General features: G+C 37.7%; 2 pseudogenes; both read right to left on the bottom strand.

Moving 5' to 3' along the window:
- Positions 582-12,064, bottom strand: LOC102171229 (annotated as a pseudogene).
- Positions 21,272-21,954, bottom strand: LOC102170959 (annotated as a pseudogene).

Raw genomic sequence — 25,379 nt, forward strand, 5'->3', positions numbered from 1 at the left:
GTCTCACAAATGCCCTCAAATTTTTTATCCCATGATCATTTTGTGGTTCATTTATTACTAAACTGCTTAGGTCATTAATGCCTACTACTAGTATCAGCTTAAATTCATTAGTATATAATCTATAAGATGTACTATATTAAAAAAAAACTGAGTTCTGAAAGATCACTCAGCAAATCTTTTATTTAATTTAAGACAAAACCTTTAAGACACTGCATAATGTTTGAGTGAGACTGAAATAATGTTTGAATGACAATTGAATCAAAAATTAGCATAACTGAAAAGTCAAAAGGATTTTCCAAAACAGTAAGTGCCCTATATAAACGCTGCCCACATACTAAGCATGATATCCGAGGAAACCTGCAATATTTCTTAACAGTGAAGCTGTGCTTAGTCACTCAGTCATGTCTGATTCTGTGACCCCATTGATTGTAGCCCATCAGGCCCTTCTCTCTATAGGGATTCTCCAGGCAAGAATACTGGAGTGGGTTGCCACTTTCTCCCCCATGTGTCATGTCATCTAATTTTAATTACACAGTTACTATATGTGTGTGGTTGTGTGCACATATGCATAGTTCAAATATTTAAAAATATAGTTTAGCTTTCAATTTTACTAAAGCCTCTTTCACATTCTTGTTCCACAGGCTAAATACCAGAGAATTTAGCAGGGGAATCACAAAAGTGTAAAAGAAAGAGATCATTTTGTCTTCATCAAGAAAGTAGGATGAATTTGGCCTGAAATACATAAAGATTACAGCTCCCTGGAAAATTGACACTGCAGTTAAGTGGAAGGTGCAGGTGGTAAAAGCTTTGGCTCTCCCCTCAGCAAAGTGGATCTTCAAGAGTGAAATAAAAGCAGAAGATGGCGGAGGAATAGGACAGGGAGACCACTTTCTCCCAAACAAGTTCATCAAAAGAACTTTTAAACACTGAATAAATTCCAAAAAACTCCTGAATGCCGGCAGAGGATATCAGGCACCCAGAAAAAGCAGCCCATTGTCTTCGAAAGGAGATGTCTTATCAATGGTGCTGTATAGAAGGATAAGTCTTGAGACTACTGTAAAAATAAGTCTGAAAACCAGAAGTAGGAGGCGTAAGTCCGAACCCTGAGAACACCAGAGAACTCCTGACTCCAGGGAACATTACTCGGCAGGAGCTCATCAAACGCCTCCATACCTACACTGAATCCAAGCACCAACCAAAGGCCAACAAGTTCCAAAGCAAGACATACCATATAAATTCTCCAGCAACCCAGGAACACAGCCCTGAGCTCCAATATACAGACTGCCCGAAGTTACTCCAAAACCATTGACATCTCATAACTCATTACTGAACACTTCATTGTACTCCAGAGAGAAAAAATCCAGCTCCACCCACCAGAACACCGACACAAGCTTCCCTAGCCAAGAAACCTTGACAAGCCACCTGTACAACCCCACCCACAGCAAGGAATCTCCACAATAAAGAGAACTCCACAAACTGCCAGAATACAGAAAGGCCACCCCAAACTCAGCAATATGAACAAGATGAAGAGACAGAGGAATACCCAGCAGGTAAAGGAACAGGATAAATGCCCACCAAACCAAAGAAAAGAGGAAGAGATAGGGAATCTACTTGATAAAGAATTCCAAGTAATGATAGTGAAAATGATCCAAAATCTTGAAATCAAAATGGAATCACAGATAAATAGCCTGGAGACAAGGATTGAGAAGATGCAAGAAAGGTTTAACAAGGACCTAGAAGAAATAAATAAGAGTCAATATATAATGAATAATGCAATAAATGAGATCAAGAACACTCTGGAGGCAACAAATAGTAGAATAACAGAGGGAGAAGATAGGATTAGTGAAATAGAAGATAGAATGGTAGAAATAAATGAATCAGAGAGGAAAAAAGAAAAACGAATTAAAAGAAATGAGGACAATCTCAGAGACCTCCAGGACAGTGTTAAACGCCCCAACATTCGAAGTATAGGAGTTCCAGAAGAAGACAAAATAAAGACCATAAGAAAATACTTGAGGAGATAATAGTGGAAAACTTCCCTAAAATGGGGGAGGAAATAATCACCCAAGTCCAAGAAACCCAGAGAGTCCAAAACAGGATAAACCCGAGGTAAAACACCCCAAGACACATATTAATCAAATTAACAAAGATCAAACACGAAGAACAAATATTAAAAGCAACAAGGATAAAACAACAAATAACACACAAGGGGAATCCCATAAGGATAACAGCTGATCTTTCAATAGAAACTCTTCAGGCCAGGAGGGAATGGCAAGACATCCTTAAAGTGATGAAAGTAAATAACCTACAGCCCAGATTACTGTACCCAGCAAGGATCTCATTCAAATATAAAGGATAAATCAAAAGCTTTACAGACAAGCAAAAGATGAGAGAATTCAGCACCACCAAACCAGCTCTCCAACAAATGCTAAAGGATCTTCTCTAGACAGGAAGCACAAAAAGGGTGTATAAACTCGAGCCTGAAACAATAAAGTAAATGGTAACGGGATCATACTTATCAATAATTACCTTAAACGTAAATGGGTTGAATGCCCCAACCAAAAGACAAAGACTGGCTGAATGGATACAAAAACAAGACCCCTATATGTGTTGTCTACAAGAGACCCACCTCAAAACAGGGGCCACATACAGACTGAAATTGAAGGGCTGGGAAATGTTATTCCACGCGAATAGAGACCAAAATAAAGCAGGAGTAGCAATACTCATATCAGATAAAATAGACTTTAAAACAAAGGCTGTGAAAAGAGCAAAGAAGGACACTACATTGCCAGGAGCCAGTGTGAGGAATCACCGCCCCCCCCCCCCCCGTGCAAAGGTCATGAGAAAGGAGGCTTGGCATATGCAAAGGCAGGATCAAGCCTCAGGGGTCCCCCTGGAAATTCTCGAGCATCTACCCCCCCAAAACCAGAGTCTGCCTGCCTTACTGTTTTGTACTTTTACTTACACTTCTGATATTACAGGGGGCTGTCCCTCACCACATCTCTCTGAGAAGGAGTTAACTTAGAGCTCCAGTTAATAAAATTCCTGGGTGTGACAAGAGTGTTTCAGTTCACAAACTCCTCTGAAATTTCTCTAGCCTACCTGACAGATTCGTCTGGTCAAATGTGATTGTTCATAGCCTCCCAACCATGAGAGGCATGAGATGCTTTAACTTTCTAAATACAGATTATTTTGAGAAGTTAGAAAATTATTAGTATAGTATAGTGGGTTGGTTAGAAATTATACTGGTGAAGGCTTTTCATTTGTTGGGCCAATATTTGTTGCTAAGTCTCTGTAGCCCCTGCCCTTATACACATTAATGAATATGACTAACATTTGGGAGATATAAGTATTAACCTTAATATTAATCATGTTAAACCTTAGGCTAAGTAAATTTTTTCTTTATAACACACTGCACCTTCACCCTGTAGGAATGCAAATTTATCTGGTGCTTTTGGAGGATGGCGCCTGGGTTTAAGAAAAATCACCCCTGGAAAAAATAAGTTTTCTGGTTGACTGACGGTTATCAGAAAGAAAGGGTCATAAAATGTTAGCAGGCCTCATGGCCAGAAGGTGATGTAAAGCCCCTAAGACCTTTGTATACATTTGTATAAAGCACCTGATTTTGATAAAGGTCAGGTCTGCTGACCCCATGTGACTTTGTATTTCATCTCTATGTGTAACAAAAAGTATATAAGCGGACCTGAAAAATAAAGAAACAGATCAGTTCCTGGAAAGACTGGTCTCCTTATGTCGTTTTTTCTCTCACCTTCTGGCTGAATTCCCATCTGGAGCATGGACGTTCGCCAAGCCTAATAATTTTGCCAGGGCTTCTAAGATCTGACTGGGGAGGCCTTTGTGTCTCCACTCCTTCAGGAGACCAGGAAGACGCCTGTAGCCTACGTAGGTGGTGCAAACTCCTTGTCTTGGAGTTTTATTGGTTTTCCACATAAACCAAGTTATTCAGCATCCTTTTCTCCACTAAATTTTTCCATTACACTATCCTTTTCTAATCTCTCTTTATATCTGTAATTAAATAGTTCTTTCCTAGGTGCTGGCACCGTCCACCCTTCGAATTACCCTGGATCCACCAGGGCTGGACCCTGACACTACATAATGATTAAAGGAAGATATCTTCAAGAAGAAGATATAACAATTATAAATATATATACACCCAACAGAGGAGCACCGCAATAAGTAAGACAAATTCTAACAAGTATGAAAGGGGAAATTAACAATAACACAATAATAGTGGGAGACTTTAATAACCCACTCACACCTATGGATAGAGCAACTAAACAGAAAATTACTAAGAAAACAAAAACTTTAAATGATACAATAGACCAGTTAGACCTAATTGATATCTATAGGACATTTCACCCCAAAACAATTAATTTTACCTTTTTCTCAAGCACACAAGGAAACTTCTCCAGGATAGATCACATCCTGGGCCATAAATCTAGCCTTGGTAACTTTTTAAAAAATTAAAATCATTCCAAGCATCTTTTTTGACCACAATGCAGTAAGATTAGATCTCAATTACAGGAGAAAACTATTAAAAATTCCAACATATGGAGGCTGAAACACACGCTGCTGAATAACCAACAAATCACAGAAGAAACCAAAAAAGAAATCAAAATATGATAGAAACTAATGAAAATGAAAACACAACAACCCAAAACCTGTGGGACACTGTAAAAGGAGTGCTAAGGGGAAAGTTCATAGCAATACAAGCATACCTTAAGAAACAAGAAAAAAGTCAAATAACTAACCTAACTCCACACCTAAAGCGACTATAAAAGGAAGAAATGGAGAACACCAGAGTTAGTAGAAGGAAAGAAACGTTAAAAGTTAGGGCAGAAATAAATGCAAAAGAAACAAAAGAGACATAGCAGAAATCAATAAAGCCAAAATCTGGTTCTTTGAAAGTATAAATAAAATTGACAAACCATTAGCCAGACTCGTCAAGGAAAAAAGGGAGAAAAAATAAAATAAGAAATGAAAATGCAGAGATCACAACAGACAACACAGAAATACAAAGGATCATAAGAGACTACTATCAGCAATTATATGCCAATAAAAAGGACAACGTGCATGAAATGGACAAATTCTTAGAAAAGTACAACTTTCCAAAACTAAACGAGGAAGAAATAGAAAATCTTAACAGACCCACCACAAGCATGGAAATTGAAACTGTAAACAGAAATCTTCCAGCAAACAAAAGCCCAGGTCCAGATGGCTTCACAGCTGAATTCTACCAAAAATTTAGAGAAGAGCTAACACCTATCCTACTCAAACTCTTGCAGAAAATTGCAGAGGAAGGTAAACTTTCAAACTCATTCTATGAGGCCACCATCACCCTAATACCAAAACCTGACAAAGATGCCACAAAAAAAGAAGACTACAGGCCAATATCACTGATGATCATAGATGCAAAAATCCTCAACAAAATTCTAGCAATCAGAATCCAACAACACATGAAAAAAAATCATACACGATGACCAAGTGGGCTTTATCCCAGGGACACAAGGATTCTTCAATATCCACAAATCAATCAATGTAATATACCATATTAATAAATTGAAAAGTAAAAGCCATATGATTATCTCAATAGAGGCAGAGAAAGTCTTTGACAAAATTCAGCATCCATTTATGATAAAAAAAAAAAAAACTCCAGAAAGCAGGAATAGAAGGAACATACCTCAACATAATAAAAGTGATGCATGACAAACCAACAGCAAACATTATCCACAGTGGTGAACATTGAAAACATTTCACCTAAAGTCAGGAATAAGACAAAGGTTCCTAGATTCACCACTGCTATTCAACATAGTTTTGAAAGTTTTGGCAACAGCAATCAGAGCAGAAAAAGAAATAAAAGGAATCCAAATGGAAAAAGAAGTAAAACTCTCACTGTTTTCAGATGACATAATCATCTACTTAGAAAACCCTAAAGACTCTACCAGAATATTACTAGAGCTAATCAATGAATACAGCAAAGTTGCAGGATATAAAATCAACACACAGAAATCCTTTGCATTCCTATACACTAATAATGAGAAAATAGAGAAATTAAGGACACAATTCCATTCACCATTGCAATGATAAAAATAAAATACTTAGGAATATATCTACCTAAAGAAACTAAAGACCTATATATAGAAAACTATAAAACACTGGTGAAAGAAATCAAAGAGAACTCTAATAGATGGAGAAATATACCATGTTCATGGATCAGAAGAATCAATATAGCGAACATGAGTATACTACCCAAAGCAATCTATAGATTCAATGCAATCCCTATCAAGCTACCAATGGTATTTTTCAGAGCTAGAACAAATAATTTCACAATTTGTATGAAAATACAAAAAACCCTCGAACAGTCAAAGCAATCTTGAGAAAGAAGAATGGAACTGGAGGAATCAACCTGTCTGGCTTCAGGCTCTACTACAGAGCCACAGTCATCAAGAGAGTATGGTACTGGCACAAAGACAGAAATATAGATCAATGGAAGAAAACAGAAAGCCCAGAGATTAAATCCACACACCTATTGAGGCCTTGTCTTCCACAAAGGAGGCAAGAATATAAAATGGATTAAAGACAATGTCTTTAACGAGTGATGCTGGGAAAACTGGCCAACCACTTATAAAAGAATGAAACTAGAACACTTTTTAACATCATACACAAAAATAAACTCAAAATGGATTAAAGATCTAAATGTAAGACCAGAAACTATAAAACTCCTAAAGGAGAATACAGGAAAAACATTCTCCAACGTAAATCACAGCAGGATCCTCTATGACCCACGTCCCAGAATATTCGAATTTCAGTTCAGTTCAGTTCAGTCACTCAGTCGTGTCCAACTCTTTGTGACCCCATGAATTGCAGCACGCCAGGCCTCCCTGCCCATCACCAACTCCCAGAGTTCACACAGACTCACTTTCATCAAGTCTGTGATGTCATCCAGCCATCTCATCCTCGATCATCCCCTTCTCCTCCTGCCCCCAATCACTCCCAGCATCAGAGTCTTTTCCAAGAAGTCAATACTTCGCATTAGGTGGCCAAAGTACTGGAGGTTCAGCTTTAGCATAAGTCCTTCCAAAGAAATCCAAGGGTTGATCTTCAGAATGGACTGGTTGGATCTCCTTGCAATCCAAGGGACTCTCAAGAATCTTCTCCAACACCACAGTTCAAATGCATCAATTCTTCGGTGCTCAGCTTTCTTCACAGTCCAACTCTCACATCCATACATGACCACAGGAAAAACCATAGCCTTGACTAGACGGACCTTAGTCGGCAAAGTAATGTCTCTGCTTTTGAATATACTATCTAGGTTGGTCATAACTTTTCTTCCAAGGAGCAAGTGTCTTTTAATTTCATGGCTGCAATCACCATCTGCAGTGATTTTGGAGCCCCAAAAAATAAAGTCTGACACTGTTTCTACTGTTTCCCCATCTATTTCCCGTGAAGTGATGGGACCGGATGCCATGATCTTCATTTTCTGAAATGTTGAGCTTTAAGCCAACTTTTTCGCTCTCTTCTTTCACTTTCATCAAGAGGCTTTTTAGCTCCTCTTCACTTCTGCCATAAGGGTGGTGTCATCTGCATATCTGAGGTGATTGATATTTCTCCTGGCAATCTTGATTCCAGCTTGTGTTTCTTCCAGTCCAACATTTCTCATGATGTACTCTGCATATAAGTTAAACAAGCAGGGTGACCATATAAGCCTTGACGTACTCCTTTTCCTATTTGGAACCAGTCTGTTGTTCCATGTCCAGTTCTAACTGTTGCTTCCTGACCTGCATACAGATTTCTTAAGAGGCAGGTCAAGTGGTCTGGTATTCCCATCTCTTTCAGAATTTTCCACAGTTTAATGTGATCCACACAGTCAAAGGCTTTCACATAGTCAATAAAGCAGAAATAGATGTTTTTTTTTTTTTCTGGAACCTTCTTGCTTTTTCCATGATCCAGCAGATGTTGGCAGTTTGATTTCTGGTTCCTCTGCCTTTTCTAAAACCAGCTTGAACAGCAGGGAGTTCACGGTTCACGTATTGCTGAAGCCTGGCTTGGAGAATTTTGAGCGTTACTTTGCTAGCATGTGAGATGAGTGCAATTGTGCAGTGGTTTGAGTATTCTTTGGCTTTGCCTGTCTTTGGGATTGGAATGAAAACTGACCTTTTCCAGTCCTGTGGCCACTGCTGAGTTTTCCAAATTTGCTGGCATATTGATTGCAGCATTTTCACAGCATCATCTTTCAGGATTTGAAAGAACTCCACTAGCTTTGTTCGTAGAGATGCTTTCTAAGGAAAACATGACTTCACATTCCAAGATGTTTGACTCCAGAGGAGTGATCACATCATCATGATTATCTGGGTCATGAAGATCTTTTTGTACAGTTCTTCCATGTATTCTTGCCACCTCTTCTTAATATCTTCTGCTTCTGTTAGGTCCATACCATTTCTGTCCTTTATAGAGCCCATCTTTACATGAAATATTCCCTTGGTATCTCTAATTTTCTTAAAGAGATCTCTAGTCTTTCCCATTCTGTTCTTTTCCTCCATTTCTTTGCATTGATCGCTGAAGAAGGCTTTCTTATCTCTTCTTGCTATTCTTTGGAACTCTGCATTCAGACACTTATATCTTTCCTTTTCTCCTTTGCTTTTTGCCTCTCTTCTTTTCACAGCTATTTGTAAGGCCTCCTCACACAGCCATTGTGCTTTTTTGTGTTTCTTTTCCATGGGGATGGTCTTGATCCCTGTCTCCTTTACAATTTCACAAACCTCATTCCATAGTTCATCAGGCACTCTATCTATCATATCTAGGCCCTTAAATCTAATTCTCACTTCCACTGTATAATCATAAGGGATTTGATTTAGGTCATACCTGAATGGTTTAGCGGTTTTCCCTACTTTCTTTAATTTGAGTCTGAATTTAGCAATAAGGATTTCATGGTCTGAGCCACAGTCAGCTCCTGGTCTTGTTCTTGTTGACTGTATAGAGCTTCTCCATTTTTGGCTGCAAAGAATATAATCAATCTGATTTCAGTGTTGACCATCTGGTGATGTCCATGTGTAGAGTCTTCTCTTGTGTTGTTGGAAGAGGATGTTTGCTATTACCAGTGTATTTTCTTGGCAAAATTCTATTAGCCTTTGCCCTGCTTCATTCCATACTCTAAGGCCAAATTTGCCTGTTACTCCAGGAGTTTCTTGACTTCCTACTTTTGCATTCCAGTTCCCTATAATGAAAAGGATATCTTTTTCGGGTGTTAGTTCTAAAAGGTCTTGTAGGTCTTCATAAAACCATTCATCTTCAGCTTCTTCAGCATTACTGGTTGGGACATAGACTTGGATTACCATGATATTGAATGGTTTGCCTTGGAAACAAACAGAGGTCATTCTGTCATTTTTGAGATTGCATCCAAGTACTGCATTTCTGACTCTTTTGTTGACCACGATGGCTACTCCATTTCGTCTGAGGGATTCCTGCCCACAGTAGTAGATATAATGGTCATCTGAGTTAGATTCACCCATTCCAGTCCATTTTAGTTAGCTGATTCCTAGAATGTCGACATTCACCCTTACCATCTCTTGCTTGACCACTTCCAATTTGCCTTGATTCATGGACCTGACATTCCAGGTTCCTATGCAATATTCCTCTTTACAACATCGGATCTTGCTTCTATCACCAGTCACATGCACAACTGAGTATTGTTTTTGCTTTGGCTCCATGCGTTCATTCTTTCTGAAGTTATTTCTCCACTGATCTCCAGTAGCATATTGGGCCCTACTGACCTGGGAAGTTCCTCTTTCGGTGTCCTATCATTTTGCCTTTTCATACTGTTCATGGGGTTCTCAAGGCAAGAATACTGAAGTGTCTTGCCATTCCCTTCTCCAGTGGACCACATTCTGTCAGACCTCTCCACCATGACCCGCCCAATTTGGGTTGCCCCACACGGCATGGCTTGGTTTCATTGAGTTAGACAAGGCTGTGGTCCTAGTGTGGTTAGATTGACTAGTTTTCTGTGAGTATGGTTTCAGTGTGTCTGCCCTCTGATGCCATCTTGCAACACCTACCATCTTACTTGGGTTTCTCTTACCTTGGGCGTGGGCTATCTCTTCATGGCAGCTCCAGGAAGCACAGCCGCTGCTCCCTACCTTGGACTGGGGATATCTCCTTACAGCCGCTGTTCCTGACCTTCAACTTGGGATAAAAGGAAAAATAAAAAATGATACCTAATTAAACTTAAAAGCTTCTGCACAACAAAGGAAACTATAAGCAAGGTGAAAAGAGAGCCTTCGGAATGGGAGAAAATAATAGCAAATGAAGCAGCTGACAAACAACCAATCTCAAAAATATACAAACAACTCCTGTAGCTCAATTCCAGAAAAATAGACGACCCAATCAAAAAATGGGCCAAAGAACTAAATAGATATTTCCCAAAGAAGACATACAGATGGCTAACAAACACATGAAAAGATGCTCAACATTACTCATTATAAGAGAAATGCAAATCAAAACCATAATGAGGTACTATTTCACACCAGTCAGAATGGCTGTGATCCAAAAGTCTACAAGCAATAAATGCTGGAGAGGGTTTGGAGAAAAGGGAACACTCTTACATTGTTGGTGGGAATGCAAACTAGTAGAGCCACTATAGAGAACAAGATGGAGAATTCTTAAAAAAATGAAAATAGAACTGCCTTATAACCCAGAAATCCCAATGCTTGGCATGCACATCAAGGAAACCAGAATTGAAAGAGACATGTGTACCCCAATGTTGATCACAGCACTGTTTATACTAGCCAGGACATGGAAGCAACCTAGATGTCCATCAGCAGAGAATGGATAAGAAAGCTGTGGTACATATAAACAAGGAAGTATTACTCAGCCATTAAAAAGAATGCATTTGAATCAGTTCTAATCAGGTGGTTGAAACTGGAACCTATTATACAGAGTAAAGTAAGCCAGAAAGAAAAACACCAATTCAGTATACTAACGCATATATATGAAATTTAGAAAGATGGTAACAATAACCCCGTATGCCAGACAGCAAAAGAGACACAGATGTATGGAACAGGCTTTTGGACTTTGTGGGAGAGTGAAAGAGTGGCATGATTTGGGAGAATGGTATTGAAACATGTGTAATATCATATCTGAAATGAATCACCAGTCCAGATTCAATGCATGATACTGGATGCTTGGGGCTGGTGCACTGGGCTGACCCAGAGGGATGGTATGGGGAGGGAGGATGGGGGGTGGTTCAGGATAGGGAACACGTGTGTACCTGTGGCTGATTCATGTTGATGTATGGCAAAACCAATACAATATTGTAAAGTAATTAACCTTCAATTAAAATAAATAAATTTATATCAAAAAATGTGAGCAACTACTCCTAAAATAGTACTCAGTTCAATAAAACCCAAGGCAGTGAATATCACTAACTCATTGACCTGTGTATCTAAGCAGGACAGGAAAAGATAAACAAACAAACAAACAAATAAATAAATAAATAAAAGCTGATGTAAATTACACAGAAAATGGTTAATCACATTTGACCCACAGAAGCATAAATGGAATGTTAATGCTGTGTGTATCTGAGAAACTGTTATCTCCACCAGGTAAACCCCAGCCATGAGCAGGAAGCACACCCTTCTGAATATACTGACTGCATAGAACAAGGGGCTGCTGATGGCCTGTACCAGTCGTAGACCATCGCTGTCCACAGTAGAGATTCAGAATCTGGAAACATACAGAAGACCAAGAATTACAGAGCACAGCCATAGAAGGGGGCAGTTTTGTTCTTTATAAATATTTCCATCAGCATCTTCAGCCCAATTGCTGTGGAATTGCAGAGGCCACAGAAGGAGAGGTGGCTGAGGAAAAAGTACATGGATGTGTGCAGCTGGGGATCCATCCTAATCAGGATTATCATTTCAAGATTTGCCAGAATATTGATGAGATAAATAAGGAGAAACATTGTAAATAGAATCACTTTGTTCTCAGTGTTATCAGTAATTCCCAGGAAAATGAATTCAGTCAAGGAGGAACAATTCCCTCTATCCATTCTTCTTTATTCTTGCATAAACTTCTGAGAATATGATGAAGACAATGACACTTGCATGTGGTAACACTTCTGCGCATCTGTAAAATATCATAAGGCAGAACATTTTTTTTTCTGTAATAATCTTTTTAAAATCAGCAATATTCTACCCATGCACCCTCTCTTCAAAGAGGCATAGCTGTCTGTTCTGTAGTAATTAAAATTATTCGAAAAAGACCTTTGAGAAAGTTTGATGTAAATCTAGATGTCATTGTAAATCTAGATGTCATTTATAGTGTGTTTCTTTCTACAAGCTCTTCTCTGAGCCTTAATATATATTTTTTTAATGTCAGAGTGTAGATCTTAATGAATTTACATTTTTTCACCAGTTCAAAACCATATAGAAGAGAAACTACTGTTGGGGAGAGCATACTCTAAGACATAAGACTAAAAATTTCCTATGCTTGAATATATTCAGTTGGATACAGAAAGTGATTACAATTCATTTTTCTGAAAAAATGTGATTGGTTACAGAATCTTTGCCTTAGTTCCAGAAGTAGTTAGTATATCACTAATTAGTAATAATAAAAAATAATTTTGTTACCTGTTTTAGTTTATCTTGTATTTGGTGAGATATGAAGTAAGAAAATTATTACTTCTTCTATTCTAGAAATTATTATTTCTCTTTCACGTTGTTCATTATCTCTTTGTAGGGTGGTTGTTGTCAAAGATAACTTTTTTGACCAATGAAAGAAAAAGGCTAAAAGGGAGTGAAGACAATGGAATGTACCATATATGTTTGAATTAATTCATATTTTAAACGTTTTTTACATTATAAAACAGAAATGAAATTAAGGATAGTACATGCTTTGAAAACACATAGACCTCTATCTATACAATATGTGTGTATTTATGTTTGAGCATGTGTTTATATTTTAATGTATACAAGAATAGAATGCATTTAATGGATTCCCCCACCCCACCCCACCCCCTCAGGTCAGTTCAGTTCAGTTCAGTTCAGTCGCTCAGTCGTGTCTGACTCTTTGCGACCCCATGAATCGCAGGACTACAGGCCTCCCTGTTCATCACCAACTCCTGGACTTCACTCAGACTCACGTCCATCAAGTCAGTGGTGCCATCCAGCCATCTCATCCTCGGTCGTCCCCTTCTCTTCCTGCCCCCAATCCTTCCCAGCATCAGAGTCTTTTCCAATGAGTCAACTCTTCACATGAGGTGGCCTTTAGCATCATTTCTTCCAAGGGAATCCCAGGGTTGATATCCTTCAGAATGGACTGGTTGGATCTCCTTGCAGTCCAAGGGACTCTCAAGAGTCTTCTCCAACACCAGAGTTCAAAAACATCAATTCTTCGGCTCTCAGCCTTCTTCACAGTCCAAATGTCACATCCATGCATGACCACAGGAAAAACCATAGCCTTGACTAGACGGACCTTAGTTGACAAAGTAATGTCTCTGCTTTTAAATACACTATCTAGGTTGGTCATAACTATTCTTCCAAGGAGTAAGCGTCTTTTAATTTCATGACTGCAGTCACCATCTGCAGTGATTTTGGAGCCCAAAATAATGAAGTCTGACACCGTTTCCTGTATTTCCCCATCTATTTCTCATGAAGTGATGGGACCGGAAGCCATGATCTTCGTTTTCTGAATATTGAGCTTTAGGCCAACTTTCTCACTCTCCACTTTCACTTTCATCAAGAGGCTTTTTTGTTCCTCTTCACTTTCTGCCATAAGGGTAGTTTCATCTGCATATCTGAGGTTATTGATATTTCTCCTGGCAATCTTGATTCCAGCTTGTATTTCTTCCAGTCCAACATTTTTCATGATGTACTTTGCATATAAGTTAAATAAGCAGGGTGTCAATATACAGCCTTGACGTACCCCTTTTCCTATTTGGAACCAGTCTGTTATTTCATGTCCAGTTCTAACTGTTGCTTCCTGACCTGCATACAGATTTCTCAAGAGATTTCCCCCTTCAGGTCCAAGTAAACTGACGTATGGCTTACAAGGAGATGAAGTTGTACATGTTTTTATTTTCGTTGTGATATCTGCAGTATTCCTTCAATAAAATAAAACAAAATATACCTTAAATTCACGTGTACACTTGCCCAAAAATAAAAGAAATAAAGGCTTTTTCGTGACCCAATAACAAATAAAATAAAATAAAATGCTATATTGTGGATATTAACCTATTCAGACACATTCTTTGAGAATTTGAGATTCTGAGAAAAAAAGAGATTATTTCTAGTCATTAAATACAGGTTTAATAAGTAAGCAGGCATAGAAGCCTTCATTTACATTTTGTCCTCAAAAACCTAAGTATTTTCTCCTATATTCTTTAAGTTAGAATCTGGAAACCTACCTGAGACGAACACATCTTAGGTAGCTGAACAATAGGTAGAGGACTTTTTATTTTACTAGGTACAGTATGACTTAAATCACAGAAGCTATTGAACTTAGATGCTGGTGTTATTTGAGGAAGGACATGACAACCCACTCCAGTATTCTTGCTAGAGAATCCCGTGGACAGAGGATCCTGGTGGGCTGCTGTCCATAGAGTCGCATTGAGTTGGACACGACTGAAGCGACTTAGCATGCATGCATGCATTGGAGAAAGAAATGGCAACCCACTCCAGTATTCTTGTCTGGAGGATCCCAGGGACAGAGGAGGCTGGTGGGCTGCTGTCTATGGGGTCGCACAGAGTCGGACATGGCTGAAGTGACTTAAAAGCAGCAGCAACAGCAGCCGGCTGCTGGTGTTATTAAAACACTCCATTAATTACTTTCCTACTTCTCTATATTCCCATGTGAATTCACAAACAACTTGCCAAATATTGAGTTTTTTACTTCACTCTTGTCACCAAATTGATCTGTTGTAGAAAGGACACTGCAGGCTGTTTATATGGTGTGCTTCACAATTACCCTGAAACTATCTCCTTCTCTAGTTAAAGAGGAAACTTAAGGGAACTCAAAAAGTTCACCCCCTTCATCATTTCCAGTTCCTCTGTGTTTTTGAAACATTCTCCCTTTATACCTCATTCAAGAATATTACTGCACTTTGGTTGTATTTTTTTCATATTGAAATGTAATCCCTGAATCATAAAATTCATCATTTTAATAAGTACAGTTCTTTGGCTTTTAGTATATTTTCCAGGTTGTTCAGTCATTATCACTGTCTACTTCCAGAACTTTTTCATCGGTTCAATAAAAAGCTCATAGTTATTAGCTATCATTGCCCCTTCCTCCCTCCCTGAGCCCTGGAAACCATTAATCTATTTTTGATTCCATGTGGTTTCCTGTTCTTTGCCTTGTCCATAAACAGAATCATGCAGTATGTTTGAGTACCTACATTTATTATTTTAAGTTGGATAACAAAATATCACCCAATGAGATTTTTGTTTCATTAAAAATAGATATCTTAAAATAATTAAAAGCATGTCTTAAGAAGAAAATGTCTTCCTTAGATACAATTAAGATAAAAATAATCTATATTGGGGGTTTTTCTGGATCCCCTGGCGACAGTAAAATCCTGTAAGCAAATGTCTACCCAGACAATATTTTTACAGAACATAGTTGTCTGTTCCTCAAACATGGAATATTGTGATACAGGGTTCACTGCACTATAGGGTACCAAAGTTCAGTATGTCTCCCTGGCGCAGGGAGAATGACTACAGGAGTTAGTAAGGGCATAAAGACAGGGTTGTTCTACAAGCAGGGCATCACTTCGGGTAATATAAAGATACATTGAGATGTTCCAAGAACTTATGCACCACATCAATATAAAAAATATATAATGCACACTTCTTTTGCACAAGATACTGTTAGATTTTAACAATTTGACAGTGAAAATACTTTGTGGAAACATTTTTAGAGTATGCTTTATCAAGAAAACTTTATCTACTAAAGGATACTGAAAATAAACGTCAGGCATGAAAATATCCCTTTTCTCAGAAAAAGGCAAAAGCATTATTAAGATCTCAGAAATCATCTCCATGTCCATCACAAATTGATGTCCAGTATGATCCTTTAATTTAGATATTTTGAGTTATATAGTAGTAAAAGCATATAGCTTTTACATTTTTATATGAAACATTTCATTCAATTTTTTTTTTTTTGGTATATGAAATTTCTCTATACTTACGTATGTCAAGATAGTTTATTCATCCTAATAGTTATTTAGTTTTCCCAGGTGCAAACTTATATACAGTTATCTAATCTAGAGGAGCAGTCAGTATACTTGATCTATAAAGTTTCATTGGAACTGGACACACCAATTATTTATTTATATATATTCATGATTGCTTTTATGATACAGGGGAATCTTGAGAGCAGTGACAAACATATTTGCGATGTAGTAATGGAACCGGATGCCATGGTCTTAGTTTTCTTTAATGTTGAGTTTTAAGCAAGCTTTTTCACTCTCTTCTTTCACCCATTAAGAAACTCTTTAGTTCCTCTTCACTTTCTGCCGTTAGAGTCATCCTCTGCACATGTGAGGTTATTGATGCTTTCAAATTGTGGTGCTGGAGAAGACTCCCTAGAGTCCCTTGGATAGCAAGGAGATCCAACAAGTCCATCCTAAAGGAAATAAACCCTGAATATTCATTGGAAGGACTGATACTGAAGCTGAAGCTCCAATACTTTGGCTACCTGATGAGAATAGCCAATTCATTGAAAAAGACCCTGGTGCTGGGAAAGATTGAGGCCAAAAGGAAAAGAGGGTGGCAGAGGATGAGATGGTTGGATAGCATCACTGGTTCAATGGGCATGAAATTGGGCAAATTCTTGGAGAGTGAGGGATAGGGAACCATGGTTTCCCTTCATGGGAACAGAGAGGAAGAAAAGTTCCTGCTGCAGTCCATGGGGTGGCAAAGTGTCAGCACAACTTAGCAACAGAACAAAAACAGCAACTTTTTACATCTGTTTTGCTTACTGGAGGGCTAATAAATGTAAATATCCTCTCCTATGAGCAGTCTATTAGATTCCTGAATTGGAATAACAGGTCACACAAAAGTTATGTTTGAAAGTGTTTGGTCTTCTGAATCTCATCCTATCTAGATGGCTTCATGTCACCTCTATTTAAGATTAAAACAGCCAACACATACAGCCCAATTACTATTTTGAAGATGAAGTAGCTCCCTGTATTTTTTTAAACAGTTTTCAAATCTTTTCCAATACTGGGATGGATTTACACAGCAGGAGGGTCATATTTTATAGAGACAGATTGTATCACCTGGAAAGGAACTTGGAGGTATTCTAGTTAAAGTCTCTGTCTTACATAAGGGAATCTGAGGGTCAGAAAGGAATAGCTATGTTCTAAGTTTAGAGTGGCATTGCTACCTGGTGCATAATACACGTCTAAAGCCAGAGATCTCCAAGAAGGTTGAAAGTTGCTGCTTTTGTGTTTATCACAGAATTTTATACCTACTGGATTATTGAACATTATTTTTTATGAGTGTAGCTATACAATCTATGACCCATATATTCTCTGCTTTAGCCATACAGTGATATCTACGATTAGAGAGAGAGAGAAAGTCACTCAGTAATGTCCGGCTCTTTGCGATCCCACAGACTGTAACCCATGAGATTCCTCTGTCCTTGGGATTCTCCAGGCAAGAGTACTGGAATGGATTGCCATTTCCTTCTCCAGGGGATCTTCCTGACCCAGGGACCAAACTCGATTCTCTGGCCTGGGAGGCAGGAGATTGTTTACCATCTGAGCTACAGGGAAATCCATTATCTACTATTGTTATGCCATATTTCTACTCAAGTATTTAAGTGTCAAGGAGAAGGGGTCAAGATATGGGACTTGCCTGTAGTTTTAGCCTACTGCACTGTCATTGATAATGTTGCATTTATATAATATTGCTACCTGTCATTGTTATGGGTATGATAAAAAATGTGAGGTAGACGTATTTAGAAGGGGAATATAGAGATGAGAGCTGATGTAGATGGACTAGAATACACCAAAATATTTAGTGCAGTTTTCTTATTTTGCAGAATCCTGATAGAAGAGCATTATACATTCTTGTTCAAACTTTTGAGCTATAAATTACTTAAAATATATTTCCAAAATTTGTTACTTAACCGTACAATTTCTGGGAGAAGTGGAATCGTCAATTCTCTTTTTGGTCTTCCATTTAATGGGATGAATTTCTTTTTTCTTTTTTGTATGACACAAGTAGATCTGATAAAATGGGTCAATACTTAGATCAAATAATTCTTTAGATGCAGTAATAAATTTCTGTTATATAGATGGAAATATGTTATTCATGGCAGCATGATGACATCCTATTTTGATTGGACTTTATTAATTTTTCAGAGGCTTTCTGCCATACTGTTGCCTATAAGCAAAAATTCCAAAAGAATTTAGGTGTATTAATGAAATATGCTAGAGTTAAACTTTTAAAACTTTTATCTATTCATCTGAGCTGTGGTACATATACACAATGGAGTATTACTCAGCCATTAAAAATAATACATTTGAATCAGTTCTAATGAGATGGATGAAACTGGAGCCAATTATACAGAGTGAAGTAAGCCAGAAAGAAAAACACCAATACAGTATACTAACACATATATATGGAATTTAGAAAGATGGTAATGATAACCCTGTATGAGAGACAGCAAAAGAGACACAGATGTATAGAACAGACTTTTGGACTCAGAGGGAGAGGGAGAGGGTGGGATGATTTGGGAGGATGACACTGAAGTATGTGTACTATCATGTAAGAAACGAAGTGCCAGTCTATGTTCGATACAGGATACAGGAGGCTTGGGGCTGGTGCACGGGGATGATCCAGAGACCTGATATGGGGTGGGAGGTGGAAGGGGGCTTCAGGACTGGGAACTCATGTACACCCGTGGCGGATTCATGTCCATGTATGACAAAACCAATACAGTATTGTAAAGTAAAATAAACTGAAGTGACTTTGAAAAAAAAACAAAAAAAAACTTTTATCTAAAATAAAAATTATGACATTTTCCTAACATGTTATAATGTTACACAAATATCACCCTGTGTAACAGAAGCATTTTTTTAGGCTTTACTGCCATTCTAAGATATTTTCTCATAATGGTATTTTACAATGGCAGTGAGAAAACCTAAGAACTTCAGTGGACTTTAACTTTTACAATTTTAACGAATAATTAAGAATGCCTTTCTGTCTTAAGAGATTTTTCAAATATATGGTCAAATTCACACTTTCACAAGGAACAAAGTTAATGCTCTATCCTTCAATAAAGAAGGGGAAAAAAGGAAATACAATATTCGAATATCAAGAACTATAGCTCTTTACTCCTAGTGTAATTAACATGAATGTCTTTATCAATCCATTATATTAGTATTCACACCACTTTATGTATCTTCTAAATAATCTGTTGAGTGTATGCATATAATTTATATGCTATAATGTAAATAAATATATATATATATATATATATAGAGAGAGAGAGAGAGAGAGAGCAAGAGAGAGAGAGAGAGAGAAAGAGAGAGAGAGAGAGAGAGAGTAGATGTTATCCCTCTTGGACAGTTGTTATCCCTCCATGGACAGTTGATTTTGCCACTGAAATAAAATTAATACTAGAAAATGTTTTCAGTTTACTATGTATTTATTTACTCCTCCATTGTGATGTGGAAAACATGGAGTTTTTTTGGATAATGGAGTTGATTTCTCACAAACAAGGTGAAATAAAATAATGCTTTAAGTAGATGGTTGTATGTGAATGACAAAGGGATAAAGAGGACATTCAACAAGGGCCAAGAAGAGGAAAGAAGAGAAAGAAATTTTCATGGAGAAAGTTATAAAAATATTGATAACTGATAATGATAGTCCAATGATGTACTTTGTCAAGGTCTTTTCCACTGTCCCCTAAACTTTCTTTCCTTTCTTTTTTTAAGATTTATTCAGACAAAATTGACAATTATCATGTGTAAGGTGTACAAGGTGAAGATTAGACACATGTATGCATTATGACTGGGCTTTCCAGATGGCAGAAATGGTAAAGGTCTCACATGCCAATACAGGAAACAGAAGAGACATGGTTTCAATTCCTGGGTCTGAAAGATCCCCTGGGGAAGGGCATTGCAACCCATTCCAGTATTTTGCCTAGAGAATCTCCATGGACAGAGGAGCCTGATGGACCTCAGTCCATGGGGTTGCAAAGAGTTGGACATGACTGAAGTGACTGAGAACACATTGTGACATGACCACTACATAAAATTAGTTAACACATTCATTAATTCACATAGCTACCATTTGGAGTGCAGCTATAATGAGGACAGTTAAGATCTAATTTTCTAGAAAATTTAGAGTTTAAATTACAGAATTGTTAACTAAAGTCATAGTATACATTAGAGTCCCAGAACTTACTCATCATACAATAGAAAAGTTGTACACTTTGACAAATATTTCAAACTTCTTTCACATACCAGACCTTGGAAACAATTAATCTACTCTGTATTTCTATAAATTAATCCTTTTTGTATTCAACATGCATGTGAGAGAATACAGTAGTTATCTTTCACTGTCTGACTTTATTCACTTAGAGTAATGACTTCATGGTTCTTTCATGTTGTGGTGAACCAGACTTCTTTACTTCTAAAATACATGAGCTTGTCCACCTCATAGCTCATTTAATTATCAGATTCCCTGACTAATATTTTTTCATTTACCAACTTGAATAAATTTTAGATTTGCGACTGAATATATCTATCCAAGACATACTAGTTTTATATTTTGCTTTGGATTCATAACACTCAATATTTTATTTCATGATTGTTGGGCTTCTGCTGAATTACTTACCTGCTTAGTTAATTAATGCTTGTTGGTGACACTAGTTTATATTCATTAGTACAGATGGTACAGTATGTCCCATTAAATATAAATAATGCTCAAAAATCTCTCAGGAAGCACATAACAAATCTTCAGATAAATTGAAACGTTGTTTGAATGAAAGAATAAACCAATGAAATTTGATCAAGTTAGAAAATTCAGGAAAATTTTCAACAAAGAGGAGGTGCTATATATACATTTTTGATATATATGAGCATGCTGTATTTGGAGACTGTAACATTTCTAAAATTTGGGCTATATAGCAAATGCTCATTTATAACATTTTAAGCATTGGGGAATTTTTGGTTCTCTTGTGTGATGAAATATAATTCTATAAATACAAAACCAAAAATGTGTTTTTGTGTGTGAAATATATACATTTAACCCCATCTTTTAAGTTTCACTTTTTCCAGAGCCTGTTTCACATATTTGTTCCTTAGACTGTAAATCAGAGAGTTTAACATTGGAGTCACAAGACTGTAAAACAATGAGGTCATCTTTTCTTGATCTAGAGAATTAGGATGAACTAGGCCTGAAATACATAAAAAGCAGAGTTCCTTGGAAAATTGCCACTGCAGTTAGATGGGAGGTGCAGGGGAAGAAAGTTTTGAACCTCCCCTCAACAGAGTGGATCTTCAAGACTGAACGAGTAGTATAACAATAAGAGACAAGGACTCCTGAAATGGTACTCAGTTCAATGAATCAAAAAAGCAGGAATAATGCCAATCCATTGACCTGTATATCAGAGCAGGAAAGGAGGAAAAGTGGAGGTAAATCACATAAGAAATAGTTACTTTCATTTTACCCACAGAAACATAAGTGGAATGCTAATGTGTGGATCTATCATTCCCACCAGGTAAACCCCAGCCACGAGCAGGGAGCTCACCCCGCTGAACATGCTGACCACAAAGAGCAAGGGGCTGCTGATGGTCTTGTAACAGTCATAGGCCATCACTGCCAGCAGAAGAGATTCAGAATTCGTAGAGATACAGAAGACAAGGAACTGCAGAGCACAGACACTGAAGGAGATTGACTTGTTCTTGCCAAATTTGTCCACCAGCATCTTGGCCAACAAAGGTCCATCTAGTCAAGGCTATGATTTTTCCATTAGTCATGTACAGATGTGACATTTGGAGTATAAAGAAAGCTGAGCACCAAAGAATTGATGCTTTTGTACTGTGGTGTTGGAGAATACATTTGGGAGTCCCTTGGACTGCAAGGAGATCCAACCAGTCCATCCTAAAAGAGATCAGTCCTGAGTGGTCATTGGAAGGACTGATGTTGAAGCTGAAACTCCAATACTTTGGCCACCTGATGTGAAGAGTTGACTCATTTGAAAAGACTCTGGTGCTGGGAAAGATTGAAGACAGGAGGAGAAGGGGACGACAGAGGATGAGATGGTTGGATGGCATCACCAACTCAATGGACATGCGTTTGGGTAAACTCCAGGAGTTGGTGATGGACAAGGAGGCATGGCATGCTGCAGTCCATGGAATTGCAAAGAGTCAGACATGACTGAGTGACTGAACTTTTTCCTTAGGCCTACTTAAGTATACATGCTCATGGTTCACATGCATATGAATTTGTCCGTTTTTCTTTTTATTGTGGTACTGAAAGGGTAACAGGCAGGAAGGCCAGGGGTCTCCAAATGGAGAAAATAGGCTGCAAGTGTCAGACATTTTTATCTCCCTTAAGCGGCAGGAGGAAACAAACTAGCGGTATACTTTTTCCTTCTCTATACAAATTTAAACGAAAGTTTCTCTTAAAATACTGTGTTGTCATAATGACATCTGGTTTCACATGAAGTTAACTATTCTCAAACCTTGAGTTAACCAATGCATTTTTCTTGTGGAAACATTTGTCTTAAGCTATGTTAATGTACTATGCATTTACCCCAGATTCTGTTTTCAAGTCAGTTCTGCCTAATGGCTCAGAACCTACTTGATAAACCAGTATGTTATATTCAGATATTGTTCCCCTAATCTATGTAAATGAAACTATTTGTATGGTGATCTGCCCTTCTACAAGATTCAGGTCAATCGTTTTATGGCCTGGGATGAATCATCTGGTGCCAAGATTATTCCAAAATGCATCTTATGGATGAGGAGCATGGTGCCATTCTGAATTTTAAGACATTCCTTTCTTTCATTAACAGACTGCTAGTGACTATATAACATTAAGCTGAAGACTAACAGAGGGGTACTCTTTCTGCCCCCTTCTGATGCCTAGGTCAGAAACTTTCTCTGTCTCCTTTATACTTTAATAAAACTTTACTACACAAAAGCTCTGAGGGATCAAGCCTTGTCTATGGCCCCGGATTGAATTCTTCTCCTCCGGAGGCCAAGAATCCCGGCATCATATTGTTCAGCAACAACATTTTAGTACCCACACGAATTTTTCAATAAAACAAAATATACCTTAAATTTCTGTATACACTTGCCCAATGATGAAAGGATTAAAGGTTTTCCTTTGAACTTCCCTGGTGACTCAGACGGTAAAGCGACTGTCTACAATGTGGGAGACCTGTGTTCCATCCCTGGTTTGGGAAGATCCCTTGGAGAAGGAAATGGCAATCCACTCCAAGACTATTGTCTGGAAAATCCCATGGACAGAGGACCCTGGTTGGTTAGAGTCCATGGGGTCGCAAGGAGTCAGACACGACTGAGTGACTTCACTTTCTTTCACTTTATGAACTAAGAGTAAATAAAGTAAATAATAAATTGTTATATCATGGATATCAGTAAGTTTAGACAGATCCTCCTTATTCTGAAAAGAAAACATTATTTCTTGTCATTAAATGGAGGTTTTAACAGGTAAGCTGGCATAAAATGCTTCACTTATAATTTTTTTTTTCTCTAAAAGTTAAGTATTTTCTCTTATGTTCTTTAAGTTAGGATCTGGAAATCTACCTGAAATCAGGTCTTGGGTAGCTGAACAATAGGCAGATAGCTTTTTATTTCACCAGGTACACTGGGACTTAAATCCCTAAAGTTAATGCTCATACACTTTTATTAATTATTTCCCTGCTTCTGTATATTCTGTTGTGAACTCAGAAACAGCTTGGCAAAAGGCGACTTTTTGTGCTTCATTGTTGTCACCCAATTGTGCTATGGTAAGAAGGATAGTGTAAATTGTTTGTAGGATTGTTTTACAGTTACCCTGAAACTATCTCCTTCTTCTGTAGTTACAGAGGAAACCTAATGAAACTCAAAAAGATCTCCCTCAATCATTTTCAAAGCTTTTGGATTGTTCATTGTGTTTTTGAAACTTTATCCTTCATAACTCATTTAGGAATTAAATTGTATTTCAACTGTATTTTCCTTAATATTGACATGTAATACATATACCATAAAATTCACCCTTCTAATATATACAGTTTTTCTATTTGTTTTGTTTTTATTATATTTTCAAGGTTGTTCAGTTATCACCAGCATCTGCATTCAGAAAATGTTCATCAGTCTCATAAGGAAAAAGGTACTTATTAGCACTTGCTCCCTCTCTGAAACTTCCCCCACCCCTGAAACCTTTAATTTACGTTCTGAGTCTATGTGGTTTCCTATTCTTGGTTTTGAATATAAACAGAAGCATACAATGAAAAAAAAATTTTTTTTTTTCCTTTCAGGCTTCTTTTCTTTAGTGAAATACTATACTATATTTGCTTCATGGAAAGGGAAACGGCAACCCACTCCAGCATTCTTGCTTGGGGAGTCATGTGGATGGAGGAGCCTAATGGGCTGCCGTCTATGGGGTCACACAGAGTCAGACATGACTGAAGTGACTTAGCATGCATGTGTGCATTGGAGAAGGAACTGGCAACCCACTCCAGAATTCTTGCCTGGAGAATCCCAGGGACAGAGGAGCCTGGTGCGCTGCCATCTATGCAGTCGCACAGAGTCAGACACGACTGAAGCAACTTAGCAGCAACAGCAGCATATTTGCTTCAGTAAAATATTTAAGTAAATATAATATCAGCCACATTGTGCTTGTGTCAGAAATCTGTTTCATTAGTTAGCATAATAATATTTCATTATATGGATGGATATAACACAGTTTATTGATCCTGTCCTCAGCTGGATGAACATTTGGTAATCTCTACTCTTTGGCTATTTAGAATAATGATGCCATGTCATTCTGTTATTGCTACCTTTCAAGCAGACTTCATCATCAGAGAACCTTTTATTCCCATCCTCCATCCACATGTCCAATAATATTTCATTAACTTTGTAACTTCCTCATATTCTCTAAGCAGTGCACCCTTCTCTGAATTATGCTTATTTTATTCATGTAAGAATCTCTTTACTACATTTAAGGCCTCAAGAATATCAGCATGTTTATTTTCTATTTTCTAAACCCCTTGATAAAATGATTTGGGTAGGTAGTGCTTTTAAAATATTGATCTCTCAGTACTTCTGTCTATTAAAGTGGAGAATGATATACAAAGAAAAGAAATATACCTATTTTGGGATTTTTCTTTGGATATACATGTGT

The sequence above is a fragment of the Capra hircus genome, chromosome 12 (genome assembly GCF_001704415.2).
Source record: "Capra hircus breed San Clemente chromosome 12, ASM170441v1, whole genome shotgun sequence".
NCBI lineage: Eukaryota > Metazoa > Chordata > Mammalia > Artiodactyla > Bovidae > Capra > Capra hircus.